Here is a 10,683-nt window from a genome sequence, read left to right as displayed (position 1 = left end):
ATTTAACGAAATTAAATTATTTCGATTATTTCGTTAATTTATATAAAATTCATCATTTAATTTATATTTCGGTAATTTCTTTAAGTGAAAATTTTTATTTCGTTAATTTCTTTAAAGATTAAAAAAATGTAAAGTGAAAATACCTTTTTAGAATAAATGTATGTTTATTTTTCAAATCAAATTCAACCAATTTATATTATAATTCAAATACTTTTTTTCATTATCTTATTTTTAAAATTTAAAAAATACTTTTATGTAAAAAAATTAAAGTATTAGGTTAAAAAGTTAAAGTTAGGGTTTAATTCAATCGAAATAATTTAATTTCGTTAAGGGGAGGGGTATTTTTGAGCCAAATATTTAATCGAGGGGTATTTTTGATCCATTTCAGATAGTTCAGGGGTATTTTTGATCCTTTTCCGAATTTTGTTAGAGGGAGGGGTATTTTTAAGCTAAATATTTAACGGAGGGATATTTTTGAGCCAAAAATCTAATGAGGGGTATTTTTGAGGTATTTCAGATAGTTCAGGGGTATTTTAAAGCCTTTTTCGTTATGACAATCATTTATGTAATTTACTCCATTGATTAGAAATAATTTCGTTCGAAAAAATATTAGTTAATAGATAAAGACTATTTTAATTTTTTTTTTATTTGGGACTAAAATTAAAAAGCCATCACAATTTTAATCTATTTTTGAGATTCACCTATTTATTTTTCTCAATAAAATAATCCAAATCCACAAAGAGTTAACAATCATTGGGGATATTCGACAGTTTTTAAAGCTTGGGACCAAAGTGATGATATTTCAACCTTTCAACAGAAGTGTTTTAAAGGGACCAATCTCTATCACACAGAATCAAGAATGATCCCAGTTTTTATGAATTAAAACTTTTCTGTCCAAATTCATCATTAATCAATTTATATAACAACCCAATTCGGCCACTTTTTTTGTTTTTAAGCAGGGCATTTGCTATGGAAACTGAAGGAGTTTTTGAAGATAATCATCACAAATATGGGTTCTTTTTTCCAGTGCCAAACATCAAATTGTTTATTACAACAAGAGAAAATGGTTAAGGAATTGCAAATTTCATCTCAACAATTCCTGGCTGCCTTTTTTTGGGGAAAGTTACAATCTTTGCTCCTCTTTTACTTCTGTCTTGGGTTAATAGTAGTTTGTTTGAATTTTCTTTGAGTTGAAAGTGATAGAAATGCATATTCATTTTTTGTGGCTTGTGGATATATTATCATGACTGATTCTTCAAGTATGTAGTAGTACAATTTGTGTAGTTTGATAGAAAATTGATTTTGTGTAAGAAGGGTTGGTTTTTATGATGGATTTGGATATTCTAGTTTTACAATATGTCTGACCAGAGAATGGAACGAGGAAACTTAGTAACCGATAGAATCAAATACACACGATAAGGAAGAAAGAATGGAATTTTCATAACTAGTTTTTCCTCTTTTTTTTTTTTTTTTAAATAACAGTGGTGTCCGTGCAAGCTTTCGTGTAACTCGACTAAATCCACGGTATACCTGCCACCTCTAGCAATAGATATTAGGTACTTTTGTCTACCAAGGCTAGGACAGAGAGGAAGAATCACCTAGTGTTTTTTTGTTTCTGTTGGGATTTGAACCTGAGACCTCATGTTCTCAACCCACTTGATTGCTATGTCTCTTTTATTTGTGAAATTTATTAAGTTTTATCGTACCCGTGGACACACAAAAGACTATTACTTAATTGGTACTTATTAGTTGAATTAAAATACACTTTCTGCTTTCCCCGTAATATATAACTGATTTGTGTTACAGTACTATAGGAATTTCTGTATTAGTCCACCTTTTGCACTTCTGGTCTTCCTTTTTGTTTTTGATTTGTTTTGTATTGTACCATGGCCTTCTGTTACAAGCTGTTTGCATCCTAAGGGAAGAGTTCATACTAAGGTCAGAAATGACTAGGTTTGCACTATTTAAACTTAGAAGTCATTTATTAAATATGTTAACCCCCCCCACCAAAAAAAAGGTTCATCACATAAATGTAGGGATATTTATTCATCGCAGCTTTTAATTATTACCTAGCAGGTAAAATGTTAGCAATTTTTCCTACCCCTTGAAAAAAAAAAGATTCAGAGGAGGATCATGACTCGTTCTCATTGATACCAGCAAATTATATCTTCAGACTTTAATATTCCAGCTTCTTTTAAATCATGTTTCTTCTTATCTACCAAGTATATTAAGTAATAATAACAGTATTCTGTAACGGTCGATTGTAGTGTTTAATTTGCACCAAGATTTTGTCTCTCTCCAACAATCAGCTTTCCTGTTTTGGGTTAGGTGCTTAATTGAGTTGACTATTTAAGTTGAGTAACTTTTATATACCTTCCTGTCACCTCATACAGTTGTTCTCTGGAATATAGAGTCTTTGTCACCAGTTAGCGAGAAGATCTGGATCACCAAATATGATCTTTTAAAGGTGTAGCAACAGTCAGTGGTCTCACCAGTTAGCGAGAAGATCTGGATTACCAAATATGATCTTAAAGGTGTAGCAACAACCAGTGGTAGGGATGTGCATTTCCCATACATTGGGTGGTTATAACAATAAAATTGCAGACGAAGTACCTGATTGATGGTCCATTTGGGCATAAATATCATGTTATTTGCAAATATTGATGTTTATTATTCACAAATACGAGTATTTGCTAGTACTTCTGCTTTCTGAATTTCAACTGAACTGATTTTAAGGTGCATTTCAAGTGAAATATTTGTACGCGCAAATCTTCAACTTCCACAGTTCTTTTTTCAAGTCAAGTTCATGTCGGTACAATTTGAACTTTGACTTCATGTACTCATTTTGATCAACTTCAACTCAAATATTTTACATATGTCTGCAGAGAAGCCTGTTATAGAGATCTTCTAGATTGAACAGCTCAGAAAACATACGAGTGTCCTTCCAAGCATTTTATCTCGCATTGTCTCTAGTAGGTTGAAATGCTTATGATGTTACTAGCCGCTGCAGTATCTGGAGCCTTCGAGGCATTTGATATTCTGCTCAACTTCGTTTCAACTTTCTTTTGAAGCTTTGGAATCAATGAAGCGTAGCAGATACTTCCTTTTTTCAGGTAACACCTTTAAGTGCAGTGAAAATCAGTTGCTAATGTCATCCATAATCACTCATTTCAATTAGAACTTGGAATGATGTGTATAAATGATGTAGAATTTATGAGTAAGGTAACATCCATTGAGTTTACAGCTAAGTTGCTCGAACTCCGGTGCGGGTATCCAATACGGATGTGAATCCTGGGGTCGGAAAAGTTTTAAGATTCAGGGGTACTGATCCAGGTCTGGATATGGGTTCTGGGATTCGGCTAAAATAATTCAAAACTATTAAATAGAGCAATAAAGATATCCTAAATTTTGAAAAATCTTCTAGGCCATCTTCCCTAAAACCCCAACTTCTTTTAAGCTCTCTGGTTCTTCACCGCAAAAAGAGAAAGAAAGTCTTCATCCACCATCTCTCCTTATAAATCATTGCAACTGTCTACTAGAAGTTAGAACACAACCAGTTGAATTCTTAGTTTCTCTACGTTTGGCCTGGAACATGAATCAACGAATATTAACCAAGAGGAAAAGCTAAAATGGACTATAATATTGAAGCTATGCCATTTCCCTTGTCTTAAATCTATTTTATCTTCTATTTTGAGATGTCAAAATCTGAATTTTCCCCCAAATCTATCCATGGACTCTGTTCAAAGTATCCAATGTGGGTTGACCGAATCCCAAATTAAACTTAAATGTAATCTAAATAGATTACGTAATTAGTTGAACACCAGTACGTTCTTAACTATATCCTTCCTATATGATAATTTAGTCCTCTCTCACCCGTTTCATGCCGACACGGGTGCGTCAACAAAAATGAAGAGCCCTCACAACTTAGGTTTATAGTTTTTTATGAAGTGCTGCCCCAAAGGAAAAGTTATTGACTTGCTAAGTGGACGTCGGGGAGGGTGAATTCCAAACCTCGATTTCCTATTAAAATGTTGCTTTACTAGCAAATCATATCCGTTTGCATTCGGTGCTAGAGGCTCTTTGGCTCTAAGTATTCTTTGTGTGAGTGATAAGTAGTTATTGAAGTTTTCCAAATTTGCTAAGTAACAAACTTTATCTTTATCTTCATTAATTGGGAAAGCCCTTCAAAATTTACCATCTTGTCACCTTCTTCATTTCAAGATTTTTGGCTGATTTGCATGTCAAATTGTAATCCAATTTTATAATTGTGGTTTGAATTGACTCCTTTCTTTTCTTTGTTTTGGACAATGATGTCTCATTTCAATAAATTCATACCACAAAAACGAGATACTCTCATGGTGGATTAGTTGAGGAGCACGCAAGCTGGCTCAGACACCACCTTCAAAAAAAGTAAAAATAATTTTTCTATATATGTCATACAATATTACATAGAAATAAAATATAAGCTTGAAAATATTGTATATTTGGTGTATAAAGTAGTGTTGCATAGGGTGTATTAGTAATTTTGATATTGTTTATGCTGACATTAGTTATGTTGAGATTATTTCTTATGCATTGTTTGGTTTGGTGTATTAAAAATAACATACATTGCGTAATTTCTAAAATAAATTATTTATTTACAAAAATACCCTCCACAAATACGGTAGAAATGATGTAGAAAAGGTTTGAGGTGAAATTGTGTCTTTAATCATGCTAATGTATGCATTAAAAATCCTTGCATTGCTAATACGATAGTTTCACGACCCAAAATAATCCTTAGACGTGACTGGCTGCCGCTAACACCACTTGTCGAGAGAACCAATTTTTCATACATTCACATGGTCTACAAACACACATATACAACCCCACATGCATAAAATAATCATTAACGCAGAGTAATTATTCAACAAGATACTGCTTAGAGATTTATGAAAACGGCAGTAGTTTAGATATCAAATTTCTAACCCAAGTCCCACTCTAAGTTCATGGAGCATCTAAACAGAGTTACATGAGTTCAACTTTCGGTCATGCAAACCCAACGAAAGAAATGTAATCTAAAAGATCTAACGCTGAATGACAACCTTCACGACCAATTGGGAAGGTTCACCTCAACAATGGAATTCGCGCGTAAGAACCGTCAGCCACTGGTCTCTCCCTCCGCAACGGTATCTGTAGACATGTAAGTAAGGAGTGAGCTATATGTAAATATAACTCAGTAAGATCATCGGCTCGCTGCTTTAAGTACTTTTGGGACAAGTATTAGAAAATACAACAACACCAAGAACATAAAGTTATTACACACGGAACTATATCATAATAAGGTAACCAATGAGGCTCAATAATCCTTCATCAAAAACCATATATCTCAATACAATTTCATACAGAACATTTATCATAATTTGTAATTAAAGTAATTAGCCAACATCAGAAGTTTCGGGCAACATATACAATGCATCAAATATATGAGGAGTATACACAATACTTAGGGGGAGCATACACAATGTCCCATATCAAATCAACAAGCATACACAATGCTCAAGGGAAACATACACAATGTCCCATATAAAATCAACAAGCATACACAATGCTCAAGTGAAGCATACACAATGGTCAAGGGAAGCATACACAATGCCCCAAAGGAATTAAGAAGCATACACAATCCCCAATCTCACAGTACACAATCATATCACATCACGAAATAATTTATAAAAAGAGAATTAGTATTCTTAACATAAAGTATATGCGGCTGGCCTTAAAGACTGTTGATTCTGCCAAGCACACGCTCGTCCCAACACATGGACCGGACAGATAAAAATATATTTTTAAAACAAATTTGAAAAGCAAGCACCAAAGCTTAAAGTCTCACTTACTTCGCTAATGACAAAATTTTCAACCTTGCAACGCGTAGAACCAACCAAACAACCTCCAATAGTCCTTAATCTATACCAAAATATTAATTAACGATATTAAGTAAGCAAATCCGGTCAAGTCTCAATATCCCTAACTTTTAATCTTAGAACCGAACCTTACTATCTCACATATTAAACCCAAAATTTAAAAAGATCTTAATCTCACTATTCAAACTTAATTGGTGAAAATTTCACTTAATATAATAATACTCATATTTCGAAGTAGCATCTCATGCAATCAAAACAATATAAAAACCCAAAATCCCATAGAAACACTATTCCAACATTAACTTTAACAAATAAAAGTAATGGCTTGAACCCTTGTCGATGTTCTAAGATTGCTAAGCAATCATTCACCAATCATGGTGTAATCACGACATGCTTTTACTATTGATTAGAAATCATTACTCTAATATTTTTTTCCACACTAACATACAATTAGAAATAGGATTCTACTAGTATTCATTGAATCTTTTGCTTTTTCAAAACACAACAAGATGCATGAACTATCTTTGTGCCAAAGAATCAAGGGAGAATTTCATACCTGTTTTTTATGAAAACTGGTTTTGCTCCCTTCTAAAGTTGTCTGCACTCCCCAATTTTTTTTTAACGTGCCTTCTGCTTGCTCTCTCTAAAAATAATGGGACCAAAAATAAAACCCTATATATTCTACTCCTTTAGTTTTTAAGTTGTGAAAACCAAGGTAAGGGAATGGGTTTTGACTTTTGAATTACTCACTTTAATTATATTAATTAATAATAATAATAATGGCTAAATTACCCATTTACCCCTCATTAAAAGTCTGGATTATTACATTCTCCCCCACTTAAAATAATGTTCGTCCTCGAACGTGACAAGAGTCATACAAGAAATGTCAAATGAGTGGGAAATCTAACTCACACGGACAAGTGAAAAAATAAGATAATCTATGAACAGCCTAGGTAGCTCGAGAAAATAATCTTAAAACACAACAACAAATTCTCGAACAATAAGAACACTATCAATAATAATATTTTCAGCTCGCGCATCATAAACAGTAGCAATAAAATCCAAACACCCATGATCAACCATTCGACGTGCCCTTACATAAACTATTATCTTTTCTTCAGTCACAGAGTCATACCTTTCCACACTAAACGTGGGTATAAGCTTAGCTTAATCAATCGAAGCATAACAAAATGTCAATCAATTCATATCTATAATCACATCAAAGTTAAACCTAGGCAAGCAAATCAACTATGGTGTCCCTGCACTAAACAAATATCACACAATATCAATAAACTTTATCTACTGCTAAAGTGTCCCCACTAAGTCATAACCATATATAGCACAATAAGAGTCTCAACTTTTCTTTCTAAGAATAAAGCAAAAGATGGAGATACAAACCAACATGTAGCGCAAAGATCAATTAGAGAATATCCCTCATGAGAACTAACAATATAATACCTGTGACTACCGCATCAGGTGCCTCGTTATCCTGTCTAGCCATTGTGTAGAATCTTGGTGGTCCATCCCCTGTTTGAGCAACCTGCGTACTCTGCCGATTTTGTCCATAAGCACCCTGTGGAGCAGCTCTAGCCGGTTGAGCTTGGGTTTGTGCTCCTGCAACATTCCTTTGCACCTGAGTAGTAGCTTGACTAGACTCAGAATCTCCCTTAGGACAAAATTAGCAATATGTCCCTGCTCACCACAAGTATAGCTAGCCCTATTTGTTCCGTAACAACGACCACTGTGATTTCTACCCCAATTGGAACACCACGGATGCTGACTTGACTGATAAGAACTGTTACCTTTCGTCTGCATCAGTTGTTCGCCTTGTCTAGCTGAATCATTGTTCCTCAAAGACTATCCTACAGACTTTGACTGCGTAGGCCTGGACCGCCCATAGTAAAAATTACTATTGCCCCCAGATTGAGCACCACTAAATACACCTGAATTACGTGCCTTTTTGTTTTCTCGATTAATCCTTTCCATCTCATAATAGGACTCGGAACGAAGAGCAGTGTCAAACACCTCAGAATAGGACCCATTACGCACATCGCATATCACTTGATCACGATAACGAGCCTCAAGTCCATCCACAAATCGTCTTACTTTCTTCCTCTGTTCTGCAACTAAAGATGGAACGTACCTGGACAACTCAGTAAACTTAGCTTCGTACTCAGTGACTCTCATGGATCCCTGTCGTAACTCATTAAACTGGCGCCTCATGTCATCTTGTTTGCTCAAGGGAATAAATCTGTCCAAGAACATAGCTGCAAACTCTGACCAAGTGATTGGTGGTAAGCCTACTTGTCTACCCCTCAAAACGGAAGTCCACCAAGCCTCAGGAGATCCTGAGAATAGAAAAGTAGTAAATTTTACTCCACAAGTCTCCTTCAATCCCAAGGTAGTTAGTATCTTCTCATAGCGATCTAAAAACTTTTGAGGCTGAATAGAAGATGGTGTAGCATCAAACTCCGGTGGCTTAAGATCCATGAAATTCTTAAGATCCTTGGGTTGCCCCACAGCTGCAACTGAAAGATCAACTGGTTGAGGTGCCTGAGAAGTCCCAACATTCAACTGAACTTATGCCTGCGTTTGCGAAGTTGCCTGAGGAGCCGGAGCTCGACCCTGATTAGGCACTAATGCCTCCAGTACATTCAACATTCTTACCACAACGTTGGCAGGCAATGTAACAGTAGGTACAGCAACAGGTGCTGCAGCTGGAGTATTATGATCAACACGGTCCTGTGCTCGCTCAGGAGCCCCAACTTGGGGCTGGCCCCCACTCCTAACTCCATGCTGAGGATTAGTCTGTGCCCTAGTTCGAGGCTTGGTTGGATGAGACCCAACTTGACCACCACCATGGGTAGAACTATGTCCAGTACCACGTCCAGCAGGTGCGTTAAATCTACTAGCAGAGGAAGAACCACGTCTCTTAACCATCTGTGAAACAATATGTAAAGGTTAGACTTAATCCAACTCAACGCACGAATAATGAATAAAAAGGGAAAACTTCCTAGATGTTCCGTAGCCTCAAGTTCATAAGTATGGGTGCCTACATACCAATGAGCAAGAATCTACTAAACACTGCTCCATGACTCGGGACCTAAAGCCTAGGCTCTGGTACCAACTTTGTCACGTCCCAAAATAATCCTTAGTCGTGACTGGCTCCCGCTAACACCATTTGTCGGGAGAACCAATTTTCCATACATTCACATGGTCTACAAACACACATATACAACCCCACATGTATAAAATAGTTATTAACGCAGAGTAATTATCCAACAAGATACTGCTTAGAGATTTATGAAAACGGCAGTAGTTTAGATATCAAATCTCTAACCCAAGTCCCACTCTAAGTTCATGGAGCATCTAAACAGAGTTACATGAGTTCAAATTTCGGGCATGCAAACCCAACGAAAAGAAATGTAATCTAAAAGATCTAATGCTGAATGACAGCCTTTACGACTAATTGGGAAGGTTCACCTCAGCAATGGAATTCGCGTGTAAGAACCGTCAGCCACTGGTCTCTCCCTCCGCAACGGTATCTGTAGACATGTAAGTAAGGAGTGAGCTATATGTAAATATAACTCAGTAAGATCATCGGCTCGCTGCTTTAAGTACTTTTGGGACAAGTATTAGAAAATACAACAACACCTAGAACATAAAGTTATTACACACGGAACTATATCATAATAAGATAACCAACGAGGCTCAATAATCCTACATCAAGAACCATATATCTCAATACAATTTCATACAGAGCATTTATCATAATTTGTAACTAAAGTAATTAGCCAACATCAGAAGTTTCGGGCAACATATACAATGCATCAAATATATGAGGAGTATACACAATACTTAGGGGGAGCATACACAATGTCCCATATTAAATCAACAAGCATACACAATGCTCAAGGGAAACATACACAATGTCCCATATAAAATCAACAAGCATGCACAATGCTCAAGGGAAGCATACACAATGCCCCAAAGGAATTAAGAAGCATACACAATGCCCCAAAGGAATTAAGAAGCATACATAGTGCCCCAAAGGAATTAAGAAGCATACCTAATGCCTCAAAGGAATTAAGAAGCATACACAATCCCAAATCTCAAAGTACACAATCATATCACATCACGAAATAATTTATAAAAGGAGAATTAGTATTCTTAACATAAAGTATATGCGGCCGGCCTTAAAGACCGTTGATTCTGCCAAGCACACGCTCGTCCCAACACATGGACCGGACAGATAAAAATATATTTTTAAAACAAATTTGAAAAGCAAGCACCAAAGCTTAAAGTCTCACTTACCTCGCTAATGACAAAATTTTCAACCTTGCAACGCGTAGAACACCAACCAAACAACCTCCAATAGCCCTCAATCTATACCAAAATATTAATTAACGATATTAAGTAAGCAAACCCGGTCAAGTCTCAATATCCCTAACTTTTAATCTTAGAACTAAACCTTACTATCTCACATATTAAACCCAAAATTTAAAAAGATCTTAATCTCACTATTCAACCTTAATTGGTGAAAACCCAAAATCCCATAGAAACACTATTCCAACATTAACTTTTAACGAATAAAAGTAATGGCTTGAACCTTTGTCGATGTTCTAAGATTGCTAAGCAATCATTCACCAATCATGGTGTAATCACGACATGCTTTTACTATTGATTAGAAATCATTACTCTAATATTTTTTCCACACTAACGTACAATTAGAAATAGGATTCTACTAGTATTCATTGAATCTTTTGCTTTTTCAAAACACAACAAG

At 35.6% G+C, this 10,683-nt stretch overlaps 1 protein-coding gene across 5 annotated transcripts in view; it reads left to right on the top strand.

Annotated features, from left to right (window-relative positions):
• Positions 1-795: 795 nt before the first annotated feature.
• LOC107870754 overlaps positions 796-10,683 on the top strand; it is a 37,271-nt gene continuing 27,383 nt past the window's right edge. The window contains exons 1-2 of one of the 5 annotated variants that reach the window (XM_047413126.1): positions 796-2,534; positions 2,886-3,113. The gene's annotated coding sequence lies outside the window, so the exon portion shown is untranslated. Of the gene's footprint in view, positions 2,809-2,885; positions 3,114-10,683 lie in introns of all 5 variants that reach the window. The other 4 variants (XM_047413125.1, XM_047413124.1, XM_016717382.2 and 1 more) reach the window with 4 other exon arrangements.

Source organism: Capsicum annuum, chromosome 5 (assembly GCF_002878395.1).
Source record: "Capsicum annuum cultivar UCD-10X-F1 chromosome 5, UCD10Xv1.1, whole genome shotgun sequence".
NCBI lineage: Eukaryota > Viridiplantae > Streptophyta > Magnoliopsida > Solanales > Solanaceae > Capsicum > Capsicum annuum.
The sequence above is the reverse complement of the archived record's forward strand: the minus strand, read 5'-3'. Positions and strand labels throughout refer to the sequence as shown.